This window comes from Cervus elaphus, chromosome 12 (genome assembly GCF_910594005.1).
Source record: "Cervus elaphus chromosome 12, mCerEla1.1, whole genome shotgun sequence".
Classification (NCBI taxonomy): Eukaryota; Metazoa; Chordata; class Mammalia; order Artiodactyla; family Cervidae; genus Cervus; species Cervus elaphus.
In genome coordinates, this window is record NC_057826.1 from 37,053,941 (window position 1) to 37,065,680 (window position 11,740).

Genomic DNA, 11,740 nt, shown 5'->3' on the forward strand with positions numbered 1-11,740 from the left:
AAGTGAGGAATGGGAATGGGACTCACTGAAGGATTGCAAAGCAGCACAGAAAGCGGAGACCTTTGACTTTATGCCTCCTCGCTCTCCCAGTGTATGTGTATATGTGTGGTTCTCCCTCTAATGGTCCTGATGTGGGATGGAGAGCGGGTGAGGGGCCCTGAGCCAACCTGCGGATTCACTCAACATGTCTGACAGACTCTTCAAAGTCTAATCCTTAGGTAAGACTCTCAAAGATGAGTTGAAAAGAATTGCAAGCATACTGCCAATTTGTAGGACTAAAACTTTGCTGAAATAATAGTGTACCTCACTCTGTTCAAAATCCAAAAAACCCAGCTACTGGGTCATTGCTTTAAGACAGCCAGATGGTAGAACTCAACACAGATGTCTGGAAAACCCAGAAAATAAATGGGTAGAAGTGAGTGGTGAGGTGACTCCACTGAGTAGGAAGAATGAACTAGAAAGCAATGAAATGTGGGGAATCTGGCATTCTTATAATTACTTACGATATACATTAACTTACTTTGTGGAGGCACCGAGATATTCCCCCTCACCCCAACCCTGAGTTTTCAGTTCTATAATTAAGAGGATCTGATGAGAGAAGTAACACAGCCAGGGAGATGTCATAGACTCAAGGGCACAGCCATTGAAGATGAAACTCCTCTAGCTTTTTTAGGAATTCATCAAATAGGAAGAAAGACTGGGGGCCTCTGTTTTTTTTTCCCCCTAGCTTTATTGGGATATAATTGACAAATAAAATCATAATATACTTAAAGTGACAACATGATGATTTGACATATGCAAATATTGTGAAAAGAGTCCCGTGATCTACTGTCTTAGCAAATTTCAATGTACAGTAAGTAGTATTACGTGTAATCACCATGCTGTGACAGCGGCCTCAGAATTTAATCAACTGTAATTGAAGCTTTGTACCCTTCGACCAACTTCTTTCCATTTCCTTCGCTTCCTCAGCTCCTGGCAACCACATTCTATTCCCACTTTCTGTGAGTTTGACTTTGTAAAAAAAACAAAAAGTGTCCACATATAGGCTTCCCAGGAGGCGCTAGTGGTAAAGAATTTGCCTGCCAATGCAGGAGACGCAAGAGATGCAAGAGATGCAGGTTTGATCCCTGGGTCAGCATGTCCACATATAAGTAATGCCATGCAATATTTGTCTTTTTCCATCTGATGTTTCACTTAGCATATTGTCCTTCAGGTTCATCCATTCTGTCACAAATGGCAGGATTTCTTTCTTTTTTGAGGATGAATAATATTCCATTGTGTGTATGTACATTTTAAAATCTATTCATCTCACAGAGGAAACCAGAATTGAAAGAGACACGTGTACCCCAATATTCATCACAGCACTGTTTACAACAGCCAGGACATGGAAGCAACCTAGATGTCTATCGGCAGACTAATGGATAAGAAAGCTGTGGTACATATACACAATGGAATATTATTCAGATATTCAAAAGAATGCATTTGAATCAGTTCTAATGAGGTGGATGAAACTGGAGCCTATTATACAGAGCGAAGTAAGTCAGAAAAACACCAATACAGTATACTAACGCATATATATGGAATTTAGAAAGATGGTAACTATGACCCTATATGTGAGACAGCAAAAGAGACACAGCTGTAAAGAACAGACTTTTGGACTCTGTGAGAGAAGATGAGGTGGGATGATATGAGAGAATAGCACTGAAACATGTATGTTATCATATGTGAAACAGATCACCAGTCCAGGTTCGATGAATGAGACAGGGTGCTCAGGGCTGGTGCACTGGGATGACCCTGAGGGATGGGATGGGGAGGGAGGTGGGAGGGGGGTTCAGGATGGGGAACACATGTACACCCATGGCTGATTCATATGAATGTATGGCAAAAACCACCAAAATATTGTAAAGTAATTAGCTTCCAATTAAAATAAATTAAAAAAACAGACATGCATTAAGCACAAGTAAAAAAAAATCCATTCATCTGCCAAGAGATGCTTAGTTTTTTCCATCTTTTGGCTATTTTGAGTAGTGATGCAGTGAATATGAGGTGCAGATATCTCTTTGAGGTGGTGATTTCAGTTTCTCTGGATATATACCCAGAAATGGGATTTCTGGATCACATGGTAGTTCTAGTTTCAATTTTTTGAGGAAACTCCATACTGTTTTCCATAGTGGCTGCACCAATTTACATTCCCACCAACCACGTGCAAGGGTTCCCTTTTCTGTCCATTCATGCCAGCATTTGTTACCTCTTATCTTTTCGATAATAGACATCCTAACAGGTGTGAGATGATATCTCATTGTGGCTTTGATTTGCATTTCAGGGAACCCTGGTTTCGATGCTGCTCTGAGCTTTGTTTCATCACATAGTTTAATGAGTGTGTAAGTTGCCATAGAATTTTAGAGCTGGAAGGGGTAAGTGTGCATTTGCATGCCAATCACGGTTTTAGTCATAGCCCAAAGACAGCTGTATTTCCTTTTCATCTTACAGGGGACTGACTTCTGGTTTCTTGTGAACTTTCTGTAATGAGTTGTTGTTCAGTCACTCCGTTGTATCTGACTTTTTGTGACCCCCATGGACTATTGCATGCCAGGTTTCCCTGTCCTTCACCATCCCCCGGAGCTTGGTCAAACTTGTGTCCATTGAGTGGTGATGCCATCCAACCATCTTGTCCTCTGTCATCCCCTTCTTCTGCCTTCAATCTTTCCCAGCATCAGGGTCTTTTCTAATAGTTGGCTCTTCACATTAGGTGGCCAAAGTATTGGAGCTTCTGTTTCAGCATCAGTTCTTCCAATGAGTAGTTGTGATTCTGCCTGATCCACCAAGTTCCACTATTTGCTTGCTTTCTAGGCTTAAGCCTGTTCTGCCCTGCTTGAATAATGTATAAAAGTCTACTTTTTGCAAAATATAGGATCACCATAGGTGTAGTTGCAATGGCTCCTCCTGTATCCTTCAACTGAATATGAGTTTCTATCTCAGATAAAGGATGAAAGTAGGACTTGGGTATTTTCTCCAGGGATGCAGGTAAGGGTGTTGGGAAGTAGTGATTCCTGTGTGTGTGTTAGTCGCTCAGTCATGTCTGGCTCTTTGTGACCCCAGGGACTGTAGCGCAGCAGGCTCCTTTGTCCATGAAATTCTCCAGGCAAGAATACTGGAGTGGGTTGCCATTTCCTTCTCCAGTGATTACTGTTGAGAGCCAAAAAGCTTATAGCTGTATTTACTGGTTTTATATCCTTCTGCTCACTTCAGCAGAGAACTGGGCTGATGATGTCATTTCTCATATAAACTCCAAGAAATTGACACTGTATCTGACTGCCTAGTAAAATGACTTCCATCAATCATTATCCCTGTCTAATAGCATTACAATGTTAAAAACGAATGTTCTCGCCAAAGACTTGGGATTTTTAATATAGTTAAGCGTTGGTCTGTGGCTGTAGGTTCCCTTCCCTTCAACCCCCAGCTGAAATCTTGTTCTCGGAAGCTCCTCTGATCTGAACCGACCAAGTGGAAGGCCCTTGGGGGAAGGGCACAGTGAACTGTTGAGTAACATTGCAGTAGGTGGCGCTCTTTCCCCTGAATCCAAGCCAGTTTCCAGTGCTGCTGCTGGCTAAAGGCTTGTCACATTCCGGGGAAGCGTGAACTGAAATGAGTACCCAATATTAACGCATATATATGGAATCTAGAAAAATGGTACTGATGAACCTGTTTTCAGGACAGCAGTGGAGACTCAGACACAGAGAACAGACTTGTGGACGCGGGATGGAGGGATGGGGGAGGAGAGGGTGGGGCAAACTGAGAGTGACGCTGAAACACATACATTACCATTCATAAAATAGATAGCCAGCGGGAATTCGCTGTGTGGCTCTGGGAGCTCAAACCTGGTACCCTGAGACAACCTAGAGGGGTGGGAGGGGGTGGGAGGTGGGAGGGAGTTTCAAGAGGGAGGGGACCTATGTCCAGCTGTGGCTGATTCATGTTGTACGGCAGAAACGAACACAATACTGTAAAACAATTATCTTTCAATTAAAAATAATAATAAAAAAGAACTGAAAGGAGGACCTGCCTGAAATCTATCAAAAGCCAGATTTCCCCCCAAGCCTCACAGTACGGATGGTTGAATTGCAAGCAGTGATTAACTATGTAGGTAGATTAATAAACAAATCTAGAGAGCATTTATACAGATAGCTTCAAAATTCAATTTCAGCCAAGGTAAAGCCTTAGCTCCCTATTTCTTAGAGCATTCTAGATAGAGATGCAATTTCATTCATCTAAAAATACAAAATTTATTCTGACATATATGAAACCTAAGATGCAACTTGTCTTAATACACAATTTAGGTTTCATAAGATTTCTTGTTGCCTTTCACAGACCTGGATGCCAGCTTCACAACCTGGCCATGCCCTATTTGAGATATTACATTTTACTGAGTTTCAGCAAGGCTATGTATAAACCTGTCTATAATAAATTCACTATTTGCAAACCATTGTTCAATTCCTGTTTTGAATTCTCCCTCTTTTTCTTTTTTTCCCCTTTCTTTTTTTCCAGTTTCATCATTGGTTTGTGTTTCTAACTCTGGTATCAGGCAGGAAGTCTGGGTCAGGGATGATGTCAGTCTAGTGGGGAATGAATTGATTAAGAATCCAGATTTTATGTATACAGTTAGCATTATTAAAAGATGGATCTTTTCCATCATGGTCCCTGGTGGTTCAGATGGTAAGGAGTATACCTGCAATGTGGGAGGCCCAGGTTCGATACCTGGGTCAGGAAGACCCACTGGAGAAGAGGATGGTTACCCAGTCCGGTATTCTTGCCTGGAAAATTCCACGGACAGAACAGCCTGGTAGGCTACAGTCCATGGGGTCGCAAAGAGTTGGACATGACTGAGCAACTAATACGTGCATGTGCACGCGCGTGCGCGCGCGCACACACACACACACACACACACACACACACACACTCACTCACTCACTCCATGTTCATTGTAGAAGGGTTAGAAAATATAGTTAGGAAAAAGAAAAACCCAAATCACCAAAATGGTAGCATTTTGGTATATTTACTTTTAGACTCCTTGTGTGTTTTTTTTCTCTGCTTAGATAAATCACAGCTCCCCACCTCTCCACCCCCAATTAGGCTATCAAAATTCTGGTAGGAAACAGTAGCACCCTGCCTAGGGCCTATTTTCAAAGGTGGGGCAGGTTCAGGAAAACTGATAAGGTCCCCTGGGCTATGGTGGGGAGCTGTTACTACTCCTTGACCTGACAGTTCTAAACTGGGGAGGTTAATGGGTGGGAAGGATGCAATCCATCCTTGCCCTTCAGCTTCTATAGAGTTCTATCAAGGAAGGACCACAGCAGAAGCGCCAAGGGCTGAGGTAAGTGAGGTCAAGGTGTTTACTGGTAGGTAGCCTTGGTGCTAATTGCACAGAAGCAATTCTGGGTCCACCATAATAACATGATACAGTTCTTACTCTGAGTTCTGGTAATCTCTCCCTCCCCCGACCCCTTCAGACTCCTTACTCTTACTAGGCCGTCTATGATCCTCTGTGTGTGCATGGTTAGTTGCTCAGATCAGTTGTTTTCAAATCTTGATGACCCCATGGATTACAAGCTGCTCAGGCTCCTCTGCCCATGGGATTTTTCCAGGCAAAAATACTGGAGTGGGTTGTCATTTCCTCCTCCAGGGGATCTTCCTAACCTAGGGATTGAACCCACGTCTCCTGCATCGGCAGGCAGATTGTTTACCACTGAACCACCAGGGACTGGCAGACTATAGTCCTTGGGGTTGCAAAAGAGTCAGACATGACTTAGGGACTAAAAAAGCAAAAAAAAAAAAAAGTTTCTGTGTCCCCTGTTAACTTCCCTGAACCCATCTCTCATCTTTGTAAATAAAAAGTCCCTTTATTAATCTTTTCTCTGGTACCAAGTTTGAGAATGCCATCTGTTGTCTGCCTAGATCCTGACCAGTACCCACAGTGTTCACCAGTTTTCACAATTTGTTAGTCATTATATATATATTGCATTCAAAAATTTTTCTTTTCAGTAATAAACCACTGACACATTTATTAAGCATTCAAGAACAGAAGTTACAAATTCCATTGTATCTTCAAAATAGGTTGCAAGACTACAAAAGATTCAGCCCCAATTTTGTGCACCTTGGAAAACAAATTCAAATGTCTACTGTGGTCTGTGACCACAGTGGCTTTCAAAGCTACTGAAAAAATAAAAAAAAAAACCAAACAAATACATATGTTTTTTTGAGCAAAAATGATCTTTGGGTAAAGTAGTATTAATCCTTAAAGATAAATACCTTATTTGGGACTTATGTCATTGTAGAACATGAGTTTAAATTTAATGATTTTAACTATCAGTCATATTTTGATTATTGCTTCTACCTCATTCTCTAATTTCTCCCCTTCTGGAATTCCAGTGAGATGTATTTTTAATCTTCGTACCTCTCCTATCCTCTTTCTTATCATTTCCATCTCTTTATCTCTCATTGCTACATTTGAGATGATTTCTTTACATCTATGTTCTCCTCAGCCATCTTTAATCCCTTTTATTTGCTGAATTTTACGTTTTCATATCTAGAAGTTCTGTTTGGTTATTTTCAGATCTGTCAGTTCTTTCTACACAGTTCATTAGGGTTCTTTCCTTAAGGTTTTAAGTCTTTCTATCATTTGAAACATAATTATTTCATAGTCTCTTTCAGGTTATTCTATTATTGACAAGAAAAATACATTTTTTGTATTTTTTGCAAAAATCATTTTTGCAATGGTTGTATTTTGTAATTTTTTATCGTGAGCTCATTTCAGCCAGAATATGTTTGCTTGTGTGTTTGTATGCCTTTAGAATGTTTCTGTGTTTGGTGGTTTAGAAGGCTTGCTTTCAAACAGTTTTGTGTTTGCTTTTGCTGGGCTTGAAACCCCAAGGGTTTCACTTGTTTGGGTCTTAGTTTTTACATTAATTTCTTGTGTGAAGATTCCCACACCATCGAGTTGTATGAATTTAGACTCACATATATGTGTGGAACAGGCCTGGACCTGCTGTTTCTGGTGGGAGTTCTCCTTGAGCTGATGAGTGGAGCTCTTCTCCAGCCCCACTGCACTGAGACAGCCATTCAGGAGTCCTGGCTTTATACAGCGGTGGATAGGGGAGGGTTTCCGTTCCTACTCTCTGCATGGTACATTCCAAGACTAAGCTGCTTGCTCCTTTGTGGATGTTAAGCCCCAATCCTTGCTCATAAGCTTATCACTTTGGCTTTATGCTCCTCCTTCATGTCTGGCTATTGGAGATTTTCCTTTCTTTTCAGCTCTGCTAGGTGTTCATTTCTTTTGGTTCTTTATTCAGTATTTCTGTGAGTTTTTACTGAAGTGAGGCTCTGTGTTCTGATGCTTTAGTATCCCGATGTATAGGTCATAACTTGGTTTTCTGCCTAATCATTCTGATTTGGAAAGATGCCTATTCTGTATAGTTATCATCTCTAATGACTACTTGACAGAAAGGGTCTATTGCTGTTCAGTCGCTAAGTCATGTCTGACTCTTTGTGACCCCATGGACTGCAGCATTCCAGTCTTCTCTGTCCTTCACGAACTCCTAAAGTTTGATCAAATTCATGTCTATTGAGTCGGTGATGCTATCCAACCATTTCATCCTCTGTTGCCCCTTTCCCCTCTTGCCCTCAGTCTTTCCCAGCATTAGGGTCTTTTCTAATGAGTCGGCTCTTTGCATCAGGTGGCCAAAGTATTGGAACTTCAGCTTCAGCAACAGTCTTTCCAGTGAATATTTAGGGTTGATTTCCTTTAGAATTGACTGGCTTGATCTCCTTACTGTCCAAGGGACTCTCAAGAGTCTCCTCTAGGACTAGAGTTTGAAAGCATCAATTCTTTGGCACTCAGCCTTCTTTATAGTCCAACTCTTACATCTGTACATGACTGCTGGAAAAGAAGAGTCTGAAATAGGTTGTAAAGGACTGTCTTTAGACTTGCATTTGTTGGGTTAACATACTTGTCCAGAACTTATGTTCTGGAACTTGAGCAAGTTACTTGACTTCTTCATGCTTCTATTTCCTTACCTGAAAGTGTAGATAAAAATACATGTCCTTGGCCACTTTTCTAGTGATGCTGTAACAAGTTACTACAAATTTGGTGGTTTTCAAGCAACAGAAACGTATTCCCTCATACTTCTAGAGGTTGTAAGTATGAAATTAAGGTGTTGGTAGAACCAGACTCCCTCTGGAGGTTCTAGGAGAGAACCTGTTCTTTGTCTCTTCCAGCTCGTGGTGGCTGCAGGCATTTTTTTCTCTCTTTTAAAACTTTTAATTTTGTATTGGCATATAGCTGATTAACAGTGTTATGATAGTTTTAGGTGAACAGAGAAGGGACTCAGCCATACAGATACATGTATGCATTTCCCCCAAGCCCCCTCCCATCCAGGCTGCTGCATAACATTGAGCAGAGTTCCATGTTCTGTAAAGTAGTTCCTTCTCGGTTATTGCAGGCATTTCTTGACCTGTGGCTGCATTGCTCCAATCTCTGCTTCAGCCTTCACATTGCCTTCTCTTCTGTGGGTCCCTTTGCCTGTCTCTCATTGTGTCTTGATTCCCACGTAAATCATGACTGATGTTAGGCTCAGGGGAACAGCTCTTTCCCTGTGACCATTGCTTTGTGTGTATCAAGCAGGCACTGGTCCTAGGCTCCCAACAACATCAATATATTTCCTCATTTGTTCAATCCTGTAATTCATTTAAAATAGTTAGAGAATTGCTGTGCCAATACCTATATAAGAAACAAATGTATTAGAAGAGTTTGGGATTCATTTGCTGCTCTAGTCATCGCTCAGCCTTACCCAAGGCAGCAGCGGTCCAGTCCAACACTGTGCTCACAAGTTACTTGGATTAATCTTCATTTTGTTTTTATCTTCTTCACTACAGATATAGAATACTTGAAATACAATCAGTTCATTTGTTTTAGGCTTTTCTTTCCTGTTCCCATAATTGTTGATTTCATTTTGTTTTCTGAATATGCAGTATATTAATCCATTATTGACTGGCAGAAACTAATGCCTGTGGCCAGCGATTTGTTCTGTAAGCGAATATTGAAAACACTGGTCAATAACGTTCTAGTAACAAAAGACCTATTAATATGTCTCTGGTCAATAAATTGTTAACATGCTTCTGTAAGTCAGAAACATACCAGAGGGTATGCTTAGAGAGATGTCACTCCCTTTTTCATCCCTTCTCTCTACCCCTTTCTCTCCCCTTACACCTTATAAGTAACCAAATTTGTTATTTTTGGCTTCATTGGTCCTGTTTCTTTTCATAAATACCAAATACCCTTTCTTATTTCATTTTCTTTCTTACACAAAATATGCTCTTTTGCTCTTTGGGAAGCAACTTTCTTAATGGCAGAGGCAAGAAAGGATGAGATACCACTACTCACTATTTTCAGAATTCTTTTTAAGTTTGCCTTTATGCCTCTCCCAGCACATATTAAGAGTGAGGGCTCATCATCTGAGCTGGCTGTGAATTATAAGGTGCATATGAATCACTTGGGATCTTATGGAAAGGCCGGTGTAGTAGTTCTTGTTTGTGGCTAAGATTCTGTGTTTGGAATAAGCTCCCAGGTGATACTGAGGCTGCTGGTCCTGGGTCACACGTTCGAAGCCAGACCCCAGACAACACGTGGTTGTGACTGCATCACAGGTGGTCTCCTTTGGCTCTCAGAGAACTTCAGACCACAGTTTAGAACTCAAAACACATACTTGTCTAAACTGTGTCTTGGTCCCCACGTAAATCATAACTGATGTTAGGCTCAGGAAAACAGCTCTTAGTTCCTTGCGTAGTTCAGGGAAGTTTATCTTTGTATAACCAGTGCTGCTTCTTGAGGGTGGAGGTGATAGTATGCCGGAGGAGATGCACATGGACTGCATTTTCACGTATTGGTGACGTTTATCTTTCTTGCTTATTTCTGTTCTGGTTCCCTTCCGGCTTCTCTGTCCAATGGCTTCATAAACTGCTTTTTTTTTTTTTTTTTAAAGAGAGTCAAGTTGTTTGAGCATGGATGTTAATTATTAAGCAACACACCAACTTTGTTCTAAAAGGAAAAAGATAGGGTATGACCTATGTTATGGTGTTCTATGACAAGGGGAATGCCATTTAAACCCAGATACTTAGGATCATCTGTGTCTTATTTCCTGTATTTGGGGACAAATACGGTAGTTTTGGGGCTTCCCTCAGTTGGTAAAGAATCTGCCTACAATGTAGGAGACCTGGGTTTGAATCCTGGGTTGGAAAGACCCCCTGGAGAAGGAAATGGCAATCCACTCCACTACTCTTGCCTGGAGAATCCCATGGACAAAGGAGCCTGGCAGACTACAGTCCCTGAGGTCTCAAAGAGTCAGACACTACTGAGCGACTAAACCACCACCACCACGGTAGTCTTAAAACATCTCCATTTTCCCATTATTACACTTCTGCCTTCTTATACAGCCACTTAGCTCCTCCTCCAGCCCAGAACTTTTCTGGGAGTCCTTGGGGCCCATTTCGATTGTGCTCATACTCATTTGTTTCATTTCCTTGGGGGCTGACACCTGCGTCTCTTTCCTGGACCTCCTCACACAGATCCCACTTACACAAACACAATAAAACAGATAATCATACTTATCAATAAATAAATATTTGGAGGTCGTCAGCTGCCCACCAGTCCTGCAAATAAACTCCAAATGCCAGTTTGGGCTAATTTTACTTTAACTTACTCTTATGACATTGAAAGAGTATTTCATTTATTTTTAGCTTTATTTTATTTTATTATTGTTATTTTTTGGTTGTGCCACTTGGCTTGTGGGATCTTAGTTCCCTAACCAGGGATCACACTCAGACCCCCTGCAGTGGAAGCACAGAGTTCTATTCACTGGACTGTCCAGGAGCTCCGTATTTCTAGCTTTAAACTGAGGTAGAGTTGTGTCCAGAAATGTATTGAGCGTGGTGTGTTTCATTCTAGGAAAAAGCTGCAGTGGTTATTCTGGGCCTATGGTTTCTAATTAGTGAAACCACTTTGGCACTTACCACCTCCCCCAACAAAAAAAAATCGAATTTATAATAAGAAGAGCCAGTGCCTTTTTTACCCTGGAATGAACCTTAAAGAAGATAACAAGACTGAGCCCCCTCTTACTGAATGGGGCTCTTCAGTCCTTTCTGGACAATAGTCATAATCTAAAATGCATCACATGTAATTTCGGCATCATTTAGCACAGCTGTCCGTCTGCAAGAGCAGAGCCTGCAACTGAGCTTCCATGGAGACCAGAGCGTCCTCCTTTTAAACATGTCATGTGCAGTCAGCTGGAGGTCACTTGGAAGGGAGCACAGGGGAGCTTGGTTTGTGTCCCTTTGTTCTTGGCTACTTACCTTCTCATAAAAATATATATTCAATTTACAAACGCACCGGCATAAGCTTCTCCAGCAAGTGCAAATATTTACCTGGGAGAAGAAAGGAAAATAATGTCTAAACCAGAGCTTTCATTTTCTGTTCGACTTTGATGTTACTTTTTTTTATTTGAAGTCCGAGAATAACAAATTGAATTCCTTTTGTAAAAGTGAGACATGGCAAAGGTTGAATAAAAATTCAACTCAGTGTGAAATTTAGTCAAGGAGATAAATGCTGCCTTTCACTAATAGAAGGCATATGGTCTATACAGTTTCCTTAGCATCATTTTTACAAAAATTAAAAACAATTTTAATTGAAGTA